Source organism: Mastomys coucha, unplaced genomic scaffold, assembly GCF_008632895.1.
Source record: "Mastomys coucha isolate ucsf_1 unplaced genomic scaffold, UCSF_Mcou_1 pScaffold1, whole genome shotgun sequence".
NCBI classification, from domain to species: Eukaryota; Metazoa; Chordata; class Mammalia; order Rodentia; family Muridae; genus Mastomys; species Mastomys coucha.
The window spans coordinates 14,582,051-14,589,968 of record NW_022196891.1 but is presented as its reverse complement, the minus strand read 5'-3'; positions in this window follow the sequence as shown (position 1 = coordinate 14,589,968).

Below are 7,918 nucleotides of genomic sequence, written 5' to 3'. Positions count from 1 at the left end.
TTGTTCTTCTTGTTCTTGTTCTTGTTCTTGTTTTTGTTCTTGTTCTTCTTGTTCTTGTTCTTGTTCTTCTTCTTCTTGTTCTTGTTCTTGTTCTTCTTCTTCTTGTTCTTGTTCTTGTTCTTCTTCTTCTTGTTCTTCTTCTTCTTCTTCTTCTTCTTCTTCTTCTTCTTCTTCTTCTTCTTCTTCTTCTTCTTCTTCTCCTTCTCCTCCTCCTCCTCCTCCTCCTCTTCCTCCTCATTCTCATTCTTGTTCTTCTTGTTCTTGTTCTTCTTGTTCTTGTTCTTCTTGTTCTTGTTCTTGTTCTTCTTGTTCTTCTTGTTCTTGTTCTTGTTGTTCTTCTTCTTCTTCTTCTTCTTCTTCTTCTTCTTCTTCTTCTTCTTCTTCTTCTTCTTCTTCTTCTTCTTCTTTTCTTCTTCTCCTTCTTCTCCTCCTCCTCCTCCTCATTCTCGTTCTTCTTGTTCTTGTTGTTCTTGTTCTTGTTCTTGTTCTTGTTCTTCTTCTTCTTGTTCTTCTTCTTCTTCTTTTCTTCTCCTTCTCCTTCTCTCCTCCTCCTCCTCCTCCTTCTTCACAGGTACACACAAGCACACCCTCAGACCCCTCACACATACACACCTTTCTCACAAAACTCTCTCTCCCCCACCACATACACACGCATGTACACACACACACAAATAAACACACACACGTTTTGTAAGTGGAAGGGATACTACTAGAAGAGCAGTCAGTGGGGAGAAGGGTCAAAAGAAGCAAATAGTTGTGAATATGAATACAATATATGATATATTCAATAAAATATTTTTAAATTTATACACTCATTAAAACATAAACTGAAATCTCTGATAATATGACATTAGGACCAAATTTATTTCTCTAACTAGTTCTTTTAATAGCTTTTTCTTAAATTTGGTATCATAACCACTATTTTATCAAAACACTGTGTTGGTGGCCATCTCTCAGTGAATGGAAGTCCTGATTTCTGAGAGCTATCTCACTGAGATAAATCTATTCTGAAGGAAATGTGTATTTTTCTTTTTCTTCTTCAAACTGGTTCTTATCAGTTACCAAATGGCTATAAGAGGATGGCTTACTCCTATACATCTGCTTTCAGTAAACACAATTGCTCTTATATAAGAGTCCACATGGCTGGACTACAAGGAGTAGGAACATGCATTTTTATTTCATTTTAATGATAATTATTGCATTGGAGCTTCTCTGGACATACTCATTGGCCAATTTAATTTGCTGCTGTGTAAATTGCCTGTTTAAATTACAATTAATCATTTGTTAGTTGCTTTGTTTTGTATGAGACAGGATCTCTCTTTAAGCAATGCCAGCTTGGAACTCATTCTGTAGCCAAGTATGGCCTTCAGTTTGATTGTCATTCTTCTGCTTTAACCTCCAAGAGAAGGCTTTACCATTGTTAGCTACCACATCTGGCTATATTCCAGACTGACATTGAAATTGCTGTGATTGAGGTTGGCCTTGAATTCCTGTTCCCTTATCACTGCTTCTTTCTTGTGAATGCTGGAATCATAGGCAGTGCCACTAAACCCAGTACTGTTTGTTGTTTGCTCATATTTTACTCCATTGGTGAGTGATGTGGCAGTTTGAATATTTCTGGCCCATGGGAAGTGGCACTACTAGGAGATGTGGCTTTGTTGGAGGAAGTGTGTAACTGTATGGGTGGGCTTTGAGGGTTCTTTGTGCTCAAGCTCCTCTCAGTGCAGAAGAGAGTCTTTGCTTGCTGCCTGCTGGAAGAGAGTCTTCTTTTTGCTGCCTTCAGATCAAGATGTAGAATTCTCAGCTCCTACAGTACCATGTCTACCTACCTGCTGTCATGCTTCCTGTCATGATGATAATCGACTGAATCTCTGAAACTTCAAGCCAGGCCCACTTAAGTATTTGCCTTTATAAGAGTTGCCTTGGTCATAGTGTCTCTTCACACAAATAAAACCCTAAAGCATAAATTAGTACCAGGAGTTGGGTATTGCTGTGATAATAGATAGAAAACACCAATACAAGGAGGGAAACTACATCCTAGAAAAAGCAAGAAAGTAATCCTTTTTCAACAAACCCAAAAGAAGATAGCCACACAAACATAAAAATAACATCAAAAATAATAGGAAGCACCAATAACTATTTCTTAAAATCTCTTAACATCAATGGACTCAATCCCTCAATAAAAAGACATAGACTAACAGACTGGATATGTAAACAGTACCCAGCATTTTACTGCATACAGGAAATACACCTCAGTGACAAAGACAGACACTACCTTAGAATAGAAGGCTGGAAAAAATTATTCAAGCAAATGGTCCCAAGAGACAAGCTGGAGTAGCCATTCTAATATAGAATAAAATTGACTTTCAACCTAAAGTTATCAAAAAAGATAAGGAAGGATACTTCATACTCATCAATGGAAAAATCTATCAAGATGAACTATCAATTCTGAACATTTATGCTCCAAATGCAAGGGCACACACATTCATAAAAGAAACTTTACTGGAGCTCAAAGCAAGTATTGCACCTCACACAATATTAGTGGGAGACTTCAACACCCCACTTTCATCAATTTCATCATCATGGAAACACAAACTAAATAGAGACACAGTGAAACTAAGAGAAGTTATGGACCAAATGGATTTAACAGATATCTATAGAACATTTTATCCTAAAACAAAAGAATATACCTTCTTCTCAGCACCTCATGGTACTTTCTCCAAAACTGATCATATAATTGGTCATAAAACAGACCTCAACAGATGTAAGAAGATTGGAATAATCCCATGCCTCCTACCAGATAACGATAGATTAAGGCTGGTTTTCAATAGCAACAAAAAAACACCAGAAAGCCCATATACACATGGAAGCGGAACAACACTCTACTCAATCGTAACTAGGTCAAGGAAGAAATAAAGAAAGAAACTAAAGACCTTTTAGAATTTAATGAAAATGAAAGTAAAATATACAACAGGATACTACTCAGCTATTAAAAACAATGACTTCATGAAACTCACAGGCAAGTGGATGGAACTTGAAAATATCATCCTGAGTAAGGTAACTTAGTCACAAAAGAACACACAAGATATGTACTCACAATTCACAGACCATATGAAGCCTAAGAAAAAAGGAAGACCAAAATGTGGATGCTTCAGTGCTTCAGAAGGGTGACAAAATACTCACAGGAGGAAATATGGAGACAAAGTGTGGAGCAAAGACTGAAGGAAAGGCCATCCAGAGACTGCCCCTCCTGGTGTTCCATCCAATATACAGTCACCAAACCCACACATTATTGTGGAGGCGAAGAAGTGCATGTTTACAGGAGCCTGATATAACTGTCTCCTGAGAGGCTCTGCCAGAGCCTGACAAATACAGAGGTGGATGCTCAGAGCCAACAATTGGACTGAGGGAGGGGGTCCCTGATGGAGGAGTTGGAGAAGGGACTGATGGAGCTTAGGGAGTTTGCAGCCCCATGGAGGGAGCAACAGTGTCAACAGGCCCAACCCCCCAGAGCTCCCGGGGACTGGACCACCAGCCAAAGAATACACATGGAGTGACCCCATCTTCAATTTTTTTCATAATTTTTTCTACATTTGTCATTTTTATCAGTAATTTTTCCATAAATTTCTTCAATTATAACCTAAATATTTTCTATAATTGTCTTCAATTTTATCAGTAATTTTTCCATGTGTGTCTTCAATTTTACCGGAAACTTTTTTCACGTAAATCTTCAATTTTATCAAGTATTTTTTCATACATTTAAATTTTATTATAATATTTTTCTGTCCTAGTCTTCATTTTTATCAGTCATTTTCCATAAATCTCTTTAATTTCTACAAATTTTTCTATACTTGTCTTGATTTTTATCAGTAATTTTTCCATAAATATCTCCAATAATATCAGATATTTTATCCATATAAATATTCAATTTTATCAGAATTTTTTTCCATGTAAATCTTCAATTTTATCAGAAAAATTTCCATAAATATCTTCAATTATACCCTAAATTTTTTCTGTATTTGTCTTTAATTTTATCAGTAATTTTCCATAAATGTCTTCAATATTACCAGGAATATTTTTAAAGAAAAACTACAATTTTGTCAGATTTTTTCATACATTTAAAATTTTTTCATAAAATTTTTCTGTTTTGTCTTCATTTTTATCAATTATTTTTCCATAAATCTCTTCAAGTTTTTTATAATTTTTCTATATTTGTCTTATTTTTATCAGAAAAATTTCCATAAATGTCTTCATTTTTATGAGTTATTTGTTCCATGTAAATCCTCAAATTTATCAGAAAAGTTTTCCATGTCAGTATTCAATTTTATCAGAAATATTTCTAAAAAATTTTCAATTTTTTCATAATTTTTTTCTATATTTTTCATTTTTGTTTTGTTTTGTTTTGTTTTTTTTCAAGACAGGGTTTCTCTGTGTAGCCTTGGCTATCCTGGGACTCATTTTGTAGACCAGGCTGGCCTCAAACTCAGAAATCCGCCTGCCTCTGCCTCCCAAGTGCTGGGATTAAAGGCAAGTGCCACCATGCCCAGCTTTGTCTTCATTTTTATAAGGAATTTTTCTACAAATATCTTCAATTCATTCATAATTTTTTTCTATACTTGTCATATTTTTATCAGGAATTTTTCCATAAATGTCTTCAATTTTATCAGATATTTTTCCATGTAAATCCTCAAATTTATCAAAAAATTTTCCATGTCAATCTTCAATTTTATTTGAAAATTTTCTATAATCATCTTCAATTTTAAAGAAAAAGTTTCTATATTTGCCTTCATTTAATCTGTAATTTTTTCAAAAAAAATTCAAATATCTTCGATTTTTTTTTCATAATTTTTTTCTGTATTTGTCTCCATTTTTTTTTTTTTTGAGACAGGGTTTCTCTGTGTAGCCCTGGCTGTCCAGGAACTCACTCTGTAGACCAGGCTGGCCTTGAACTCAGAAATCCACCTGCCACTTCCTCCCAAGTGCTGGGATTAAAGGCATACACCACCACTGCCCAGCTGTCTTCATTTTTATCAGTAATTTTTCCATAAATCTCTTCACTTTTACCTGAATATTTTTCTGTATTTGTCTACAAATTTATTAGTAATTTTTCCATAAATTACTTAAAATGTTTTCTATGTAAATCTTCATTTTAACATAAAAATTTCTGTAAATATTTTCAATTTTTCCATAAAATGTTTTCTATATTTATCTTCACTTTAATAGGCAATTTTGCATAAATATCTTCAATTTTTCATAATTTTTTTTCTATATTTTCTTCATTTTTATCAGTAATTTTTTCATAAATGTCTTCAATTTTACCCAATTTTTTCTCTATTTGTTTAGATATTTTTCTTTAACTTTTATTACATTATGATGAGAAAAGTTACATGATTTCAATTTATCTGAATTTGTTAACATTTAAAAACATATTTTAAGTAAACAGAATCAAATCACATTCTTGTTTCCCTATTGTACCCCAACTCCTCCCAGAGATCCCCCTTCAATACCTACAATATCTTTTTTTTGTCATATTCCTTAAAATTTATAAAATATTATAACAATAAAAATGAGTATCATAAAAGATATTTGATATAAAACAACAATCAATTTAACAGTCTTATGTGGATGCTTGTCTACAGTAATACTGAAAATACATAGATTTTCTCAATATAAATTTTAAATAACTCCAAACATATTAACTGTATATTTCAAAATAATACATCATTACTAGTCTTTTCTTAAATGAGCATAAATATATAAAGTCTTTTTGTTTGTTTGTTTTGTATTTAGTAGAGTTTAAAATCTTGGCTCTTACTGTGGTACAAGCCCAAAATAAGAACAATTTTTAGATAGTAGGCTTCATTGTAATAAGGTTGTACTTTAGTGATGCTCACATCACCAAAGGATTTTACCTCCATTGTAGCTAAGCTGAGAGTAGACAGTTGTGCTGCGCCAAGGAGTGAATTATAGGCACGATTTTTGGATACAGATTTTCTGCTAGGGTCAAAACTATTTGACTTGAGTGAGTGACTTCATTCTCAGCCCACAGAGAACAGGTTACATTCATTTAAGAAATGGTGTGTGTATTAAGATGGTCTATCCATGAAGCCATTTACCAACTGTTTCAATGAACAATGGTTCTGCTTGGAGGGTGGCACAGACATTAGGTGAGGGTAAGAATCTGGCTCATTAGCTGTGATAATTTGGAAAAGCATTCATCTCAGAGAAAGAGTAACTTATAAAGTCCTCTTCTTCAAACTTGATACAAGAGTTACAAACTCAAGCAAAGGATCCAGTCTCACTTTGTTGTTCTCTTACAAGCCACCTCCCAAGTTAATTGTCTATATCTGCCTTGGATATATAAATACTTTTGAAATATGTAAGCTGTTCTGAAAACCATAGTATAGTGTAATAACATGAAATAAGCAATCCTACTAATAGAGAGGCTGAGATAGGAGAAGCAAGATTTCAAGATCCTTATGTTGTACACTGTCACAAACAAGCTGAAAGTGTATATAGATTGTACAATATTGGACCTATTTCTCCAATTACTAAATTAGAGAGACCATTGGATGACAATCAACAAATTTCTAATATAGGTGTGAATGTGGGGTAGAAGTTTGAATATGTGGTAGAAGTGTGAATGAGGGTTAAAGGTGGGTAGAGGTGTGAATGGGTGGTAGAAGTCTGAATATCTGGTAGAGATGTGAATGAGGGCTTGAGGTTTGAATGGGAGGTAGAGGTGTGAATGTGGGGTAGAGCTTTGAATTGGTGGTAGAGGTATGAATTGGGGTAGAGGTGTGAATGGAAGTTAGATGTGTGAAAAAGAGTTGAGTTGTGAATGTGGTAGAGGTTTGATTAGGGGGTAGAAGTGTGAGTGGGAGATAGGGCTGTAAGCGAGTGGTATAGGTATTAATATGTGGTAGAGAGTGAATGGGTGGTATAGGTGTGAATTTGGGGTAGAGGTGTGAATTCAGAGTAGATTTGTGAATGGGGGTAGAGGAGTAAATATGTGGTAGAGGTGTGAATGGCAGGTAAAAGTAAGAATGTATGATGGTGTGAATGTGGGGTAGAGCTGTGAATGGGTGGTAGATGTGTGAAAGAAGGGTAGAGATGTGAATGGCTCATAGAGGTGTGAATGGGTATTAGAGGTATGAATGAGAGTTAGAGGAATGAATAGGGGGTAGGGCTGTGAAAGGTGGGTAAAGGTGTGTGTGAGTGGGGGTAGATGTGTGATTAGGTGATAGAAGTGTAAACAGCTGGTAGTGGTGGGAATGGGGGTAGAGGTGTGAATGTGCAGTAGAGGTGTGAGTGGGTGGTAGTGGTATGAATGGGGGTAGTGGTGTGAATGGAGAGTAGAGGTGAGAATACAGGTTAGTAGTATGAATGGGTGGTAGAGGTGTTAATGAGTGGTAGAGATGTGAATTGGTGTACAGGTGTGAATGGCTGGTAGAAGTTTGAAAGTGTGGTAGAGGTATGAATGCAGGTGGTAGAGGTGTGAATGGGGGTAGAGGTGTGAGTTGGGGGTAGAGGTGAGAATGTCTGTTAGAAGTGTGAATGTCTGGTAGAGGTGTGAATAGGGGGTAGAGTTCTGAATGGGAGGTAGTGATATGAATATTGGTAGAGGTGTGAATGGGACAGAGTTGTGAATGGGGTGTAGAGGTGTCAACAGGGGTGATTGGCTGTAGAGGGGTGAATCGGGCTATAAGTGTGAATGTCGAAGAAGTGAATGTCTGGTAGAGGTGACAATGTGTGGTAGTGAATGGGGGATAGAGGTATGAATGAGGGGTATAGGTGTGAATGGCTGGTAGAGGTGTGAATGGAGGTTAGAGGTGTGAAAGGCAAGTAGAGGTATGAATGGGTTGTAGAATTGTGCATGGCTGGTAGAGTTGTGAATGGGGGGTACAGATGTGAATGA